General features: G+C 53.3%; 1 protein-coding gene across 2 annotated transcripts in view; it reads left to right on the top strand.

Moving 5' to 3' along the window:
• Nucleotides 1–211: 211 nt before the first annotated feature.
• Nucleotides 212–8,413, top strand: part of ABAT (4-aminobutyrate aminotransferase) — a 60,609-nt gene continuing 52,407 nt past the window's right edge. Inside the window, exon 1 of one of the 2 annotated variants that reach the window (XM_066977401.1) lies at nucleotides 212–292. The gene's annotated coding sequence lies outside the window, so the exon portion shown is untranslated. Of the gene's footprint in view, nucleotides 298–8,413 lie in introns of both variants that reach the window. The other variant, XM_066977400.1, reaches the window with a different exon arrangement.

Here is an 8,413-nt window from a genome sequence, read left to right as displayed (position 1 = left end):
CCTGCCCCGGCCGCCGGGGGGCTGCGGGGGCTGCGGGGGCTGAGGGGGCGGCGGGCCCCGCGCTGCCGCTCCCGCTCCTCCCTCACGGCCCGTGCGCGCCCCCGCGCCCGCCCTGAGCCGCCGGGGGCGAGCCCGAGCCGCGCGCCCCCATTGGCCGCGGGGGGCGGCGGCGGCGGCACCGATTGGCTGCGGCGCGCGGAGGCCGGGCGGGGCGGGGCCGGGCGGGACGCGGCGGCGGCGGCGGGGAGCGAGCGCGGGGCCGGGCGCGGGCGGGAGCTGCGGAGCCCCGCGGGTGCGGTGAGACCCGGGGGGGGGGGAGCGGGGCCTGGAGGGGGCGAGGGCTGCGGGGCTCGGGGAGCGGGGCCTGGAGGGGGCGAGGGCTGCGGGGCTCGGGGCTCGGGGCCGGGGCCGGGGGGAGCAGCGGCGGGAGGAACCGCGCCGGGCTGCGGGGCTCAGGGCTGGTGGCGCTGCCCGGGGCGGCCGCGCTGGGAGCCCGGAGCCTGCAGCAGCCGCGGGGCTGGCGGCCTCCCGCTGCCGGCCTGCGGGGCCCACGGCTCGGGCTGGGGCCGAGGCAGCCCGCAGCTCCGCCCGCAGCGTTGCCTGCTTCGGTACCCGCGGTCCTGCCGCTCTGCGCGTGGAGGACAGCGCGGCAACGGCACGCGGAGAAAGCGACCTCGTGGGGAGGTTCCCGAGCGCTCCTGCGGTCGGTACCGGGCGCCGAGCCTCGCAGGAAGCAGACTGTGCCCCGCGGTCCAAAGGCGGGGCTGCTGGGCGCGGGCCGGAGCAGCCGCTGGCAGCGTGCTCGGGAGCCCGGACGAAGCCCGGCGGTGCGGGGGAAGGTTCCAGAAGCGTTCCCAGCTAGGGGCTCCACACGGAGGGAGTTACCTCTGGAATCCCACAGAAATCAGGTTATTGTGTTATAAATTGTATCGAGGGCATCTTCCTGCAGCTCTCAGTGCATCTTCCTGCAGTCGGCCTTTCTCCGCACCTGAGTAGCGCGGGTGCTGAGCGAGTGGTGCTGAGGCCGGTGTGTCTGCGCTGGCTGAGAGGCGCTCGCAGGCTCCGAGATGGATGGCTCGGCCGCAGGACCGGACCTCACGGCGTGACAGCACGGCGCGTGCAGGGAAAGGTCATGCCCAGGTGTGGCATTCCTCACCCATAGCACTCAAAGCACTTCACGACGAGATGAACGTCAGAGGCCCGGCCGTACGGGTGGGGAGCCGAGGTGGGTGCACAGAGGGAAAGCTGTAGCTGGCCCTGTGACCTCTCGGGTGCGGTACTGTGGTTGCCTGTATTGCACCCGTGGAAAACGTGGAGTGCAGAAGACTGTGCTGGAGACACACCTGGTAAAAGAAACCCTAGTCTGGAACTGCGCCGTGTTAATGCACGAGCTGACGGCTTGTAAAGTTTGTGGGGAAGAAGCACATCGGAACTGCTTTCTCCAGGGCCCGGCCCTTTAGGCTCCTGGGGAGTACTGGGTTTAGGGACGTGCTGTACAGCGAGGCGTTCTGTGCGTTCGGAGGGAGTGACCTGGACAAGTGGGTGGGATTGGAGATGGGCGCACAGGAGGCGGTAAGCTTGCAAATGCGTGGGTGCCCTGCTGGCAGCTGTGCTGCCATCAGAAGAGGCAGGTGTCCAGATGGGGGTTGTTCCGGAAGCGGAGGGGAATTGAGATGCTCAGAGGGCGTGCGTTCGTGCATCCAGACTGGCTCTTGCTGGACCCAACGGCCCTGTGGTTGGCACAGTGCTTGACAATGAAGTGTCAGAGCAGTTGGCACGCGGGGCTGCCCCGCAGCTACGTGTCTGGGTGTTAGCAATAGTGACCTGTGCATGTAGGCAGCAGCTGTGCCAGCGGCAGTGCTGGTGGGGCCAACTCCTGCTGACTTTATACAGTGCTCCAGCAGCTCCTGGTTTGTGCTCCAACTGCTTGGGCCGGGATGAAAGCAGCTCAGGCCGCATCATGGCACGCAGCTCTGCGGCCTTCGCCCTGTGCCTTGGGAGGCTGTAGCGTGAAGGTTTACAGGGTTAGGAGGAGCTCGTAGCTGGCGTAAGATAAATTGGGTTGGCTCTTGGCTTCTGAACTCTGCTCTGTGCCTTCTAGGATTGACGGTCTATTTCAGCAACACTGAAAAAATTGTTAGCTGTTTTCAAGTACAAACTGAGATTCCCTTCCTTTCTTAACGAAATGGTACCAGCTTGTGGAAATCTCAGGAACGAAAGTGCTGTTTAATAGCGATTATGTCCATACTGCACGGACAGTTCGGCATTCATTGTTTATTTACTACAACAACAACAACTGCTGTATCTTAAAGTCTTTCTTTACTGGCTGTATACCAGAAATTTTTTGTGAAATGATGATTCTTTGAACTTGAACGAATCTCCTTTGTCCTTGTCTTTGCCTTTGTGCGCAAGGGGGAGCACGGGGAAGAAAGGAGTACGTCTCGATGGGGTAATTCTGCCATAATTCTCAGATTTCATGTAAGACATGTCTGCTCTTTATTGCTTTCAAATACCATTTGATTTGTTCGTGTATGTTGCAGATTTCCAGTGTGTGCGCCGTTTTTGCTCGAGCAAGCTTTGCAGTAGTGCCTGCTCTTCCTTAAAGTTCTCTACAAGTGCTGAGGAGTTTTTCAGGGGCAATGCTAAGTCTGAATCCAGAACTGAAGTACTTTATCCCCTTGGAAAGAGTAAATAATAGAAAAGAGCTGGATTGTGTCTTCCATCAGAAGCAGGGCAGCTGGCACTGGCATGCAGAAAGGTGTGAAACTACTGGTAAGCAGGGCCAAAATGCCACATCAGGAGCACGGCAGCTTAAAGGCCACGAGCATGAGGCACAAAGAGTGCTCACCATTGGCACCGTGGATGGGAGGATGAATATGCTTTCAAGCTGATGTAATGGACTTATCTTTCAGGAGGCTGCAAACACCTGGTTCTTGTTCCCAGCTGATCTCCTTTTGAGTTCCTTTTATCAATGAAGAAGAGGTTGCCTTATGCTGGAGCTGCAACCAGCTTAAAACAGATAATTCAGCCAGCAGCTGCTGTGTGGCGTGAAAGCCGTACGTTACGTCTCCGTCCCCTCCTCGTTTCTGTATTCTGTGATCTGTTTTGTCAAATCACAGGCCTGTTTTCTGAAATGACGGCTATGGGCCAGGAAAACAGGGACAGTGATGTTTTCTTAGTCAGATGGTGTTTGTGCAAAAATAACAGTATTCTGGGGGCTTTCCAGAGCATGCGAAGCGTGCAAAATGGGGAATATTGTCCTAAGCGGTTTCTGTGGCTTTCAGACTCCGGTCTGATCGGTGGGAGTAGAGTTCAGTGCTGTGTCCTCAAATTACTTTGCTTATCTTTCCTTTTGCAAATATTTTACTGTTCCTTCCCTGTTTCTTAGGGAGCCAGATGCTAGAAATTCAGTAGAAGAATATTTTTCTGTTTCGTGCTTGGCAGCTTCTCAGTTGTAAACCCTGATGAGGAGAAGAATACATGTTCTAGCTCAGGCTGAGCAGTCATTTACTTTTTTGACAGCTGATCTCACTTAGGTGCCTTTGTGAGGGCATGGTGGAGTTGCTTCTGAAAGCTTCACACCTGTGGTGTCAGGGACACAGTCCTGCCCTAGTGATGAACTTGCTTTTTAAAAAAAATAGTAGAGCTGCACTGTGCTAGTCAACGTGAGAAAGCACTAAAACACTCAGCTAAAGTACAGCCTTCAGTGAGCGGGTAATGCCAGCCTCCAAAAAAGGGCCAGGAATGTGAACTCCCTTATTCAGACTTAGGTGATTCTGCTTCATGTTGCCTAGTGCAATTCCTTGAGAGGCTGGTTCAGTTTTAGTGCAAGAAAAAAGCATTTGTGTAGATGAGTGCTTATATTGTACTACCTCAAAATTTCACTTTAGTCTCTGGCTAAAAGGCAGTGTGGCAAGGCACGAGGCACTTCACAGACAGAGCTTCAGCTTGCTGAGTTTCTCATCCAGATTTTGTGATATCACTGAAACGTAATTCAGCATTGGCAGGGAGCAGAGCTCTTTAAGATGTGTTCATCTTACGACTCTTGGGAAACGTTGCCATTTAAAAATTAAATTCTAATTCTTCTGTTGGTTCTGGGGGTGGGTTAGGGTAAAGCAGCTTGCTAGAGATTTCTTGTAAGAAGTCAGCCTGTCTCAAGTACTCTTTGGGTGGCAGGATGAAGTGCCAAACTATCCTGCTGGCTGTCCAGCTGTAATTCTGAGTATAACAACTTCGAAACCTGTCTCCAGTTTCCTTTATCTTTAAGGCTTAAAAATAATCCTCCTTTCTGATGGAAATTCTTCATCATTCCTCATCAGACCCAAGCAAAATTCAGTTTAATTTTTACAAGTGAAAATATGTTGCTTTGCAATGTCGTACCTGTATGTAGTTTTATTTTATGTTGGCGTTGTTTAAGAATGTCCTCAGAATGCCTCGACTTTGAAACCTGGCATGTTTCAAGTACCCTTTTTTTGGAATACATCCCTAGCTAGATCTGGGGCAGCAGACTGGCGAGGATAGCGAGGAGACTGAGTGATCATTCTTTAAGCAATTCTTGTCTGGCACCTGCTAAGAGATGCTGGCGGAGGCCAGCCAAGCCCTGGCTGAGCATCGCTGGGACGTGGTGGTTCCCTAGCCCCAGGGGGCTGCTGTTGCAGGAAAAAACCCGCACGGGCTTCCTCTGGCTTACAGAGCATCCCTGGTTTGTGCTGCCTCCCTCGTGAGGTGCTTCTCGGAGTCCCCTGAGAGGTTTCGATTCGGGTTCCTGGGTTCAGACCTGCTCTCCCTTCTACACTGCCAGTGCAGGTTTTGTAGCTCTACCTGCTGTGTCTGTGAGCGTGGATGCTGGTGTCCCCATCAGCATCGCAGTTCATTTCATCTCTTCTGTGTCTGCCTGGGGCTGGCAGCAGCCTGCCTTCCCTGAAGCCTCCTAGGTGGCCCCCAGTGTCAACGTGTCTGTGTTGCTGCTGTACTGCATGTCCCCTGGTCCTTCCACAGAGCTTTCTAGCCCTTGAATACCTCTTGCTGAAGCCGCCTCCTGTCTCCGTAGTCTTCTCAGTGCCTTCTTGTCTTAAAACCAACTGGTTCAGTAGTTCTGGTTACTGCACTAGCATCAACGGTAAAGTAGCAGTCACTGTTTTTTCATTTTCTCTGTCTTAGATCTGTTTTAAGGACTCGTAGTCCTACCTGTCAGTTCTGTAACTAGATGCGTTTGACTAGAAGACACTGCAGGAGGTAGAGCTGCTCCTGCGGAAAGGGAGCTGGAAGGGTGGCCGTGCAAGAAGCAGCGAGGAGAGGCACTGTCCTGCCAGCGCTGCTGGCCTGCGTCTCAGCCTGCAGCACACAGCTGCTGTATTCACAGGTATGGAAGAGTGTTAACAGAGTACAGATTGCTACTACAAGGTTTTCTTTCTGGTTGTCGTCTTTTTTTTTCTTTTTCCTTTTTTCTTTTTTTTACCCTCTGAGGGTTTCTATTCTTTTCCACCCCTCGTAACCTTGGTTTCGTCTCTGTTTCCTCACAGAGCAAAGCAGTGGGGGTTGGAAGAAGACATCAATTAGTGATGAAGTTTTCATCATCTGTTTTTGATGCTTGGCTCAGTTTTCAAGCATCCAGCTTCCACCTGTAAGCCTCGTAACAGGCAAAGCACAGTGGCAGCAAACTCTTTGGGAAAGTCTGTGCCCTGGTGCTAGAGACTTCCATGCTAATGTTTTTGCCTGTAATCCTGGTATTAAATCATCCCTTCCTCTTCCTCTTTCCTACCCAGCAAATGAACAGCCCTGCAGATGTTTTTGCAAAGGCTGTCACCTTTTGCCCTTCTAGTTCTTTGCTTTGTAAATGAAATAATGCAATCATAGAGGCTTGCAGAAGCCCTAGAGAGAGCAGGAAAAAAATAGTAGTTTGTGGGGAAAGGAAAGAATAATATCACTCATTTGTATTTGTATGTCATCAAGCTCAGTCTTGATTAATGACTTTGAACATCACAGCAGCATGCCAGTTTTGGATTCCTCTTTTAGCAAAGGATAGTGTGTGTGGAGATTCTTGGCAGCATCTCTTGACAGCAAACACAACTGAAATCCAAATTCAGAATTCACAGAAATATGAATGAAAATAACCTAAGTTAAATACCTTAAGTTTGGTGTTGTTTATTAACAGCGATATTTTTTTGTTTGTATTGTTTCCTTCATACCCGTCTGTCCAGCTTTCCTCATGTTAGATGCTAAACAACCAGCCGTCCTGTCTGTCATCTCTCTGCCTCTTGCATGGATGACACATTTTTTTTTTGCCAGGTGCTTGGCTGATGCTACTGTCGTGATGTACACCTAAAAATAATAATAATAATAATGGAGGAAGTAAGTTTGTACTGAAGCATTGTGACCATCTCACTATATAAATCTGATGCTAAAAATGGTTGTCTCACTGGGGATTAGAGAATACCACAGGTTAAAAAGCTATTTAGAAACCCAGGCTGCTCTTGGGTGACCAGACAGGGCTGTGGACAGGCTGAGAGGCCCTGACGTGTGAATTCTTACTGATGCCCTCATTTCAGGCAAAGCATGCTGCTGAGCGCGCCGACAGCAGCGGCCCCAGGCAGCAGGCACGAGGGATGCGTTTTACCCGTGTTTCACGCTGCCTTCCACCGCCACGTGCCCTCAGCCCAGCACCAGTGAAAAGCAAACCGTGGTGGTTTTACAGATTCACACAGATTCACAGATTTCTCTAGGTTGGAAGAGACCTCAAGATCATCGAGTCCAACCTCCGACCTAACACTAAGTACTCCACTAAACCATATCCCTAAGCTCTACATCTAAACGTCTTTTAAAGACCTCCAGGGATGGTGACTCCACCACCTCCCTGGGCAGCCCGTTCCAATGCTTAATAACCCTTTCGGTAAAGAAGTACTTCCTAACATCCAACCTAAAACTCCCCTGTCGCAACTTTCGCCCATTCCCCCTCGTCCTGTCACCAGGCACGTGGGAGAATAGACCAACCCCCACCTCTCTACAGCCTCCTTTCAGGTAACTGTAGAGAGCGATGAGGTCGCCCCTGAGCCTCCTCTTCTCCAGGCTGAACAAGCCCAGCTCCCTCAGCCGCTCCTCGTAAGACTTGTTCTCCAGACCCCTCACCAGCTTGGTCGCCCTTCTCTGGACTCGCTCGAGCACCTCCATGTCCTTCTTGTAGCGAGGGGCCCAAAACTGAACACAGTGCTTGAGGTGCGGCCTCACCAGAGCCGAGTACAGGGGGACAATCACTTCCCTAGCCCTGCTGGCCACACTGCTTCTTATACAGGCCAGGATGCCGTTGGCCCTCTTGGCCACCTGAGCACACTGCTGGCTCATATTCAGCCGACTATCCACAAATACTCCCAGGTCCTTCTCGGCCAGGCAGCTTTCCAGCCACTCATCTCCCAGCCTGTAGCTCTGCTTGGGGTTGTTGCAGCCCAGGTGCAGGACCCGGCACTTGGCCTTGTTGAACTTCATGCAGTTGACCTCAGCCCATCGGTCCAGCCTATCCAGATCCTCCTGCAGAGCCTTCCTGCCCTCGAGCAGATCGACACACGCACTTAGCTTGGTGTCATCTGCAAACTTACTGAGGGTGCACTGGACGCCCTCATCCAGATCATCAATAAAGATATTAAAGAGGACCGGCCCCAGTACCGAGCCCTGGGGGACTCCACTAGTGACCGGCCTCCAACCAGATTTGACTCCATTCACCACAACTCTCTGGGCCCGGCCATCCAGCCAGTTTCTAACCCAGCGAAGCGTACGCCAGTCCAAGCCCCGAGCAGCCAGTTTCTTGAGGAGAATGTTGTGGGGAACGGTGTCAAAAGCCTTACTGAGGTCAAGGTAGACCACGTCCACAGCCTTTCCCTCATCCACCAAGCGCGTCACTTGGTCATAGAAGGAGATCAGGTTCGTCAAGCAGGACCTGCCTTTCATAAACCCATGCTGACTGGGCCTGATCGCCTGCTTGCCCTGCAAGTGCCGCGTGATGACCCTCAAGATAATCTGCTCCATAAGTTTTGCTCCACAGCTGTTGCTGCAATGCAGCTTCTTGGAAAGGGCAGGAGGATTACACAACGGGAGCGTGCTGGTGGAGGTAGGAAAGCAGAGGACGAGCTGGGCTCTGGTGAATCCCAGTCCTTGGTTGCAGCGTGGCTCCGGGTAATGGAGCCGGGGAGTGAAAATCTTCGATTGGTTCCAGGGCTTGGGCAGCACCTCTTGGAAGGGGCTGGCGTAGCTGCCCTAACGTGGTGCTTGTACCTTGGCAGCTGAAGAAAACCCTGAGAAGGGCCAGCCTCTGCTGTTGGGGGAGGGAGCGGTGGCGCATGGAGACAATGACGAGCAGTGCTGGGGGCTTGGATCGCGATGTCGTAGGACCTGCGGCTGGGAAGAACTGTCACGATCCCAGCAG

The sequence above is a fragment of the Anser cygnoides genome, chromosome 15 (genome assembly GCF_040182565.1).
Source record: "Anser cygnoides isolate HZ-2024a breed goose chromosome 15, Taihu_goose_T2T_genome, whole genome shotgun sequence".
Classification (NCBI taxonomy): Eukaryota; Metazoa; Chordata; class Aves; order Anseriformes; family Anatidae; genus Anser; species Anser cygnoides.
Note: the sequence above shows the minus strand (reverse complement) of the source record. Positions and strands in the feature narration are given on the sequence as shown.